The 8,618-nt window shown below is 37.9% G+C and overlaps 1 pseudogene; it reads left to right on the forward strand.

The window, feature by feature from the left end:
* Positions 1–2,841: 2,841 nt before the first annotated feature.
* Positions 2,842–7,891, forward strand: LOC119505205 (annotated as a pseudogene).
* Positions 7,892–8,618: the final 727 nt, after the last annotated feature.

Raw genomic sequence — 8,618 nt, forward strand, 5'->3', positions numbered from 1 at the left:
TTCTACATTCCTATCATTATTATCACTATTAACATTTTGCTTGGTCTATGGGACATGACTGGGTAATTGTTGAGGTAGGGACAAGGCCGCTAGATGAGAAATTTGTACTATGACCAGGTTAATTTAATGACTGTAGTAATGTCCCAGTGAATATATAAGAGAATATCTCTGTTCTTAGGTGAAATACTACAAGAATAATTAAAGAAACTGACATTTTTTAAACATAAATTTTCTGTTTTAAAGAAAACCTTATCCTTCAAGGAATATGACCCAATGATAACTTGGTGGAAAAAGAAATTAAATTAATGAACTTCACATGTGTTGGTTTCCCTCCTCATGAAGGCACAGGGTCAGATCAGGGTGAGATTACACTGACCTGCTTTCATGGGATATGAGAAGAATTGTCACAGTCAGTGCCACTTGGGTCTGATCCCTTGGGCTTCAGCCAATTGAATGGAAAGGACAGGGAAGCCTTCTTTCTTTACTAATAAACTTGCTTTCAGATCTGGAACAAAATATGTGACCAATTTGTTGTTAATCTCTCCCATGTCCAACACCATGTAAAAGTATACTTGGGGTTGGCACTCACAGTTACCTGTGGATCATTCTCAATGACAGAGCCATGATATGTTGGCAACCAGGACAGAGATTTCCCTCCAGGCAAGGATAATTCCTGGAACAAGGAACAAACAATATTCAGTGTACACCATCATGCCTGCCCTCTGGGAGTCTCCATCCTTGTCCCCAATAATAACTCAACACAAAAAATATCACCATGTTCACATATCATGTGGTCTCTGCATCACAGGTCCTCCTTGACTGTCACACATTTAGACCCAGAATGAGACTTCTGGCAAGCACAAATAGAGCAAGAATTCCCAACAAGTTAGCCATGAGCCAATCTTCATGTCAGCTATAAACAGTGGACATGGCAGACACATCAAGTTGTCCAATTTTCCCTGAACTTCAACAGGTTCATTGACTGCACATGGGCATGCCTCATGGTTTGCTCTGCTAAGTGAGCACCAGGGATGCAAAGCTGCATATCTTAGATGCAGTGGTAATTTCTGTGCCATTGGAAAAGAAATGCAGGACCAAACTGGGCCAGGGGCACTTCATTAAACCCCTGCCTACCCCAAACCCAGTTGGAATTTGCCCTTGGTCATTCCAGTATAGCATCCTCCAGGGAGAGTCAAAACCTCAACATTCATCAGGGGTGCAGGTGATTCTCAGGGCTGAAGAATCATCTTCATATGCCTACTAAAAACTGCACAGGCCACACCTCCACCATCACCTTCACACTTTGGTAACCCTTTCTATAATCAGAACTCAAGGGATCCATGGGGATAGATGCCTGTTGCTTAGCAACCTGATGCCAATTGTGAGGCAAGGGAGGGTCAGCATAATTTGTGCATGTGCATTCCAAGCACCCACCAGAATTCTAGGCTGCTTTGGAACCTGGGGTGACTCTGTGTCCTCCACAGTTTTGAGCCCCAGTGAGGTTTCTTCCCTGAGGTTTCTTAACTTGGGATTTCCTGCTGCATATTGGGCACACCTGGGTACAGGGATTCCTATTTGGAGTAATGGGAAAGATTCAGAAACACTTGGTGTGGTATGTAGCTTATTCTGCACACAAGGCTCAGCAAAGAGGCCTCTATTTGAAAGTGGATATGAGGGATGTGAAGCCATGTAACTGGAACTAGATGTCAAGAGAGGGAAAAAGGAAACCTAGGACTATGCCACAGTAAAAAAATCCCAAAGATAATACATGGACTGTATGAAGAGTATTGTTTATAATATTAGAAATCTTTAATCAAATGCTTTGAAGATAAAGACTTAATGCAAACTTGTGCAAGGTGGGAAGCAAAGTAGTTATTTCAAGTTACTTGCTTTCCTGAAACTTTGCTTTATTATAAAGAGGGGTTTTTTGATATATATGTGATGTTGTAGCTTATAGATAATGTTTAAAATGAATTCAATACAATGAAAAAAACAAAAATTAAACATCTCACTTAAAAAATAAGCATGATGCATTGACATCAATTTTCTGCCAACCCAGCCTAAAATTTATACACTCAATTTCATCAGAAGGAACCTCTAGAAATGAACACAATTTGAGGAATATCTTTTTAAATGATGTTTCAGCAGTTTTCTAACATGTCCAGATGAAGGAAATAATTGAGATATATTCTGATGAAAGAGAATAAATAAACCTGAATAAGAAATGCCATGTTTCTTATGAGACTGGACACTATTTTTGTTTTGTGCCTTTCTACATTTCTGTCATTATTATGACTATAAACATTTATCTTGGTCTACAGTAGATGATTGGGTAATTGTTGAGGTGGGGACCAGGACACTAGATGAGATATTTGTACTACAACCAGGTTAATTTAATGATTGTGGTAATGTTCCTGTGAATATATAAGAGAATATCTCTGTTCATAAGTGAAATACTACAAGAATAATTAAAGAAACTGACATTTTTTAAACATAAATTTCCTATTGTTAAATAAAACCTTATACAAGGAATATGAAACAATGTTAACATGGAGAAAAATAAATTAAATACAAGCACTTCACATGTGTTTGCTTCTCTCCTCATGAAAACACAGGGTCAGATCATGGTGAGATTAGACAGACCTGCTTTCATGGATATGAGAAGAATGGTCACATTCAGTGTCACTTGGGCCTACTCCCTTGGGTTTCATGAATTTGGAAACAAAGAGGTCAGGGAAGCCTTCTTCTTTTGCTAATAAACTTGCCTTCAGATCTGGAACAATATATGTGTCACATTTGTGTTTTATCTCTCCCAAGTCCAGCACCATGTAAAAGGGGAGCATGGGGTGAGCACTCTAAGTTACTTGTGGATCCTTCTCACTGAGAGAGCCAGGGTATGTTGGCTCCCAAATCAGTGATATGCCTCAGGGCAATGATAATTCCTGGATCAAGGAAAAAACAATATTTAGTGTACACTATTATGCTGGTCCTCTGGTAGTCTCAAGCCCACTCAATACAAAAAAATATCAGTTTGTCCACATATCATGTGGTCTTTCCATACAGGAACACCTTGACTGTCACTCAGCACTTAGGCCCAGAATGAGACTTCTGGCAAGCACATATAGAGCATGAATTCCCACCACTAAGACAGCCATGGGCCAATACTCACATCAGCCATAAACAGTGGACAAGACAGACACATCACAGTTGTCCAAATTTCCCTGAATTTCAGTGGATTCATTGATGACACATGGGAGTGCCTCATGGTGAGCTCTGCTAAGTGAGCTCCAGGATGCTTAAAAGAAACTGCTGGCCAAATTAAAAAGACTCTGGATGCTCATAATACAAGATTAGCGGAAGTTGAACAATGACTCAGTGTCCTAGACATCCACAGAACAGAAAATGAAAGAACAAAATAAAGAATGGAGAAAAAGATCAAAAAAATCAAAATGGACTTCAGGTATATGATAGATAAAACATTCAAATTTATGACTCATTCATGTCCCAGAAGGGAAAGAGAAGAGTAAAGGTCTAGAAAGAGTATTCAAAGAAATTATTCCCAAACCTTCTACACAATATAAATATACAAAGCCATAAATACCCAGTGAGCTCCAAATAGAACAAATCCAAATAAACCCACTCTAAGGCATAGTCTGATCAGACTCTCAAATACTGAGGAGAAGGAGCAAGTTCTGAAAGCAGCAAGAGAAAAGCAATTCACCGCAAACAAAGGAAACAACATAAGACTAAGTAGTGACTACTCAATGGCCACCATGGAGGTGAGAAGGCAGTGGCATGATATATTTAAAATTCTGAGAGAGAAAAATTTCCAACCAAGAATACTTTATTCAGCAAAACTCTCCTTCAAATTTGAGAGAGAGCTTAAATTTTTCACAGACAAACAAATGTTGAGAGAGTTTGCCAATAAAAGACCTGCCCTACTTCAGACACTAAAGGGAGCCCAACTGACAGAGAAACAAAGAAAGGAGAAAGAGATATGGAGAATTTTAACAGACATATATAGAACCCTACATCCCAAATCACCAGGACACTCATTTTTCTTTAGTGATCACAGATTTTTCTCCAGAACATACCATATGCTGGGACATAAAACAAGCCTCAGTAAATTAAAAAAAAAAAAAAAACAGTTGAATATATTCAAAACACATTCTCTGACCATAATGCAATACAAATAGAAGTCAATAATTTTTGAATTGTAACTCCACCATTTACTTCCTACATGATATAAAATACACAAACTCTAATGACAATACAGTGGATTTGAACTCAATGTAAAATATGTAATTTTTGACAAGAACTATATAAAGGTGGGGAATGGAGGAGTATAGGAACATAATTTAAATGTCCATTGAAATTAAGTTGGTATCAAAGAAAACCAAGATTTTTATGGATTTAAGAGGTTAATTTTAAGCCCCACAGTAAACACAAAGAAATTATCAGAGAATATGACCACAGAGATGAAAAGTAGAGTATGAGTTATGAGAAGTGGGGGAAGAGGCAATGGGGAGTTAAGAAATGAGTGTAGGGTTGCTGTTTGAGGTGAAGGGAAATTTCTAGTAATGGATGGTGGGAAAGAAATAGCATTACAACATTCTAAATGTGATTAATCCCACTAATGGAATGCTAGGGAGGGGGTTGAATGGGAAGATTTAGGCTGTATATATGTTTCCACAATTGAGAAAAAAAAAGTCTAAATAGATGACAATTGAATGCCAAGGATGACCCTGGGTGGGGTCTGAGGATGGAAGACAGGGGGCTCAAAGGGACACAGTTGAGACATAAGGAAAGAAAAGGAAATATAGAATGTAAGCTTTGTATCAATGTTTAATCTCTTGTACTACTTAGCTACATTTAATGGGATTGCATAAAAGAATGTTCTTGTTCATGGGTATTGTATATGTGAATTCTAGTGTTCATTCAAGGATGTGTACAGCTAGCTCTCATGTTCAGAAGACAGAGCAATAGATGATGGATGATAGGGAGGGAGGGAGGGAGGGAAAGAAATAACAGTGTGACATCATGTTAAAGTTGGTGGATTGGTGTATCAGAGAGGGGAGTCAGGGTATGCTGGAGTTCTGTGTATGGGGTTTGTATTGTTTTTGCAACTGTTCCTATAACTTTGAATTTATTTCAAAATAAAATTTCAAAATTAAAAAAAAGACTGTGTGAAGCTTTCTCAGTAGAAACCATGGAGGCAAGAAGGAAGTGGGGTGATATATTGAAGATACTGAAAGAGAAAAGCCACCAACCAAGAATCCTATATTCTGCAAAATTGTCCTTCAAATATGAGGGAATGTTTAAAATATTCTCTGACAATGACAGAGTGTTTGAACAAGATATCTACACTACAGGAAATACTAAAGGGAGCACTACAGACTGAAAGGAAAAGACAGGAGTGAGAGGTGTAGAACACAATTTTGGGAGATAGCACAACAATGCAGATAACTGAACAAAGATGACTGTGAATATTGTTGAAGGAGGAAGGTTAGGAGCATGTGGGACACCAGAAGAAAAGATGAAAGATAGAGACTGAGACAGTATAACTCAGTGAAACCTGGGGTGCTCAATGATTGTGATAAAAGGTACAAATATGTTTTTACACGAGGTAGAACAAATGAATGTCAACATTGCAAGGGGTTAAAAATGGCATGGGATTGGGCAAAACGCAATCAGTGCAAACTAGAGATTATAATTAACAGAAATTGTATTATGCTTCCTTTAATATGACAAAGGCAATATACCAAAGCTAGATGCATGTGGGGGGGGGGCATGGGGAAAGGTTATGGGGCTCTTGGCATTGGTGGTGTTGTCTGAATCTTTATCTTACTTAAGTTTAATGCTATCTTTCCTTTTGGTGCTTTGTAGCCCTAATGCTTTTCTGTTTGTTTCTTCTCTTTTTCCTTTGTCTTTTGTATCTCTAACTTTTTTGATTCCTCTGCCCTCTCTATGGAAGAAATGGAGATGCCCTTATATAGATAGTGGTGATGGTGAGTACATAAATATGTAACTATACAGGGAACCATCAATTGTTTACTTAACATGGAATGTATGGTGTGTGAACAAAACTGTCTTAAATAATGGATTGATGAAGAAACATTGAGGGCACTATATTGAGTGAAATAAGACAGACATAAGGACAAATATTGCAGGGTCTCCCTGATATGAACTGATTATAATATGTAAACACATAGACATGAAATATAAATTACCAGGATATAGAACAAGACTAAAGAATGGGGGGGGGTGATTGCTTATTATGACCAGATGTTCAGCTAGGGTGTGCTTAAGCATTTGGAAATGGACAGAGGTGATGGTAGCACCTAGTGAGAATAATTAACAGTGCTAAATGGTGTATGAATGTGACAGAAAGGGTAAGTTCAGAGTCATGAATGTCACCAGAAGGAACATTGGAGGTTAAAAGATGGGAATCTATAAAACAGTGAATCTTGTGGTGGACAATATCTGTGATTAACTGTACAAATATTAGAAGTCTCATAAGCTAGAACAAATGTATGACACTATAACTAGAAGTTAATAATAGAGGGTCATGTAAGAAAAATGCCTATTGCAAGCAATGTATTACAGTTTGTAGTATTTTAACTTTCTTTCATCAACAGTAACAAATGTACTGTACCAATACTATGAATCAGTAATGGAAGGGGGTGGTTAGGCATATGGAAGGGTTTGAGTTTCCTTTTCTTGTCTTTATTCCTTTTCTGGAGTAAAGAAACTATTCTAAAAATTGAAGAAAAATTGATTGTGGTGATGGATACACAGCTTCATGATGGTACCATGGGCAATTGATTGTACATTTTGGATCTTTGGATAATTGTATGGCATGTGAACAATCTCAATAAAAAAAGTTAAAAGTAATTGCCAAAGGACACTGCAATAAAGGAAAGAAATGTTTAATATTTAAGACAAATTAGCAAAAGGTGGAAAAACTATCTCTCAGTTGGACAATGGATGCCTGGGAGTCATTTCATTGCTTTCAATGTTACTTTGAAAAAGAACTTTTAAGGGAATATTGCACTAGAAGAATGTTTTTTCCCTTTGGATATTTCCAACAAAATCCAACAACAAAATGAAGAACTTACACCAATTATTCTTTTAACTTATACAGAACGCTCTTAAAAACCATATGATTTATCAGAAACAATTCCTTACTTAAAGCTTTTTACAGTTGGGCATAAGGTGCCTGATGATGGCACTATTTTAAAACTCAAGTGTGCTGTTAATTGGTTTTTGAGAGAAAATGAAGATAATGACAAACTTATTGGGATCCAGTGTACCCATGGCTTAAACAGGACTTGCTATCTCATTTGCAGGTATTTGGTTGATGTTGAAGGCATGAAGCCAGATGATGCAATTGAATTATTCAGTAGGTGCTGGAAACACTGCATAGAAAGACAAAACACACTGAAGACCTTTATAATGATCCTGTCAGGAGGTATGGGATTTCTGGTGTATCCATTTCAAGTGGTTTTGAAGAATCAACACAAATCCTGGAACCAGTCAATAAGTCTGTTAACCAAGGAACTTGGTATACTTTTTATCAGACCCATAGTTACCGACACCTTCCCAGCATTTCCACTCCAACACCCAAGATTTGCAACAACCAGTCAGAAAATTTTCTCAGAAAGAGAACATTTACCAGAGAGGTCTTATCCCCTCTTCTGGTCCCCCTGAGAAGGATTATTAGCAGAGCAGATATTCTTGGAATGTAAACCTGTGCCAGTTTGAATGTATTATGTCCCCCCAAATGCCATTATCTTTGATGTAATCTTGTGTGGGCAGACTTATCATTGTTAATTAGATTGTAATTATCTGACTGTTTCCATAGAGCTGTGCCCCACCCTACTGTGAGTGATGACTGTGATTGGATAATTTCCCTGGAGGTGTTACCCCACCCATTTAGGGTGGGTCTGAATTAAATGAATGGAGCCATATAAATGAGCTGACAATCAGAAGGAACTCAGTTCAGCTGAGAATGACATTTTGAAGAGGTGCTAACAGCCAAGAGGGACACTTTGAAGAATACACAGGAGCTGAGAAGAGAGGATCTGCAGATGAGACAGCCATTGAAACAGACTTTTGCCCTGGAGAAGCTAAGAGAGGACAAATGCCCCAAGCACAACTGAGAGTGACATTTTGGAGAGAAGCTGAAGCTTAGAGAGGAACATCCTGGGAGAAAGCCAATTTGAAACCAGAACTTTGTAGTAGATGCCAGACAAGTGCTTTCCAGGTAACAGAGATTTTCCAGACACCATTGGCCATTCTCTAGTGAAGGTACACTTTGTGGCCTTAAGACTGTAACTGTGTAACCAAATAAACTCCCCTTATAAAAGCCAATCCACTTCTGGTTGTCTTGCATTCTGGCAACATTAGCAAACTAGAACAAAACCCAAGTGCCAGTCAGGTAGTCCAGAATAAAATGTTACAGTATCCTTACAGTCACTGCAACAATTGGGGTGGACCCAGTGACACAATTCTATTCTAGGAATCAATCAGGGAACTTGAGCTAAACTAAAGACAGATGGAATGACTTTTAAATGGATGAGATCAAATGAGGTTTGTTATCTATTTTATTGCTTCTT

This window comes from Choloepus didactylus, chromosome 10 (assembly GCF_015220235.1).
Source record: "Choloepus didactylus isolate mChoDid1 chromosome 10, mChoDid1.pri, whole genome shotgun sequence".
In the NCBI taxonomy this organism is placed as follows: Eukaryota; Metazoa; Chordata; class Mammalia; order Pilosa; family Megalonychidae; genus Choloepus; species Choloepus didactylus.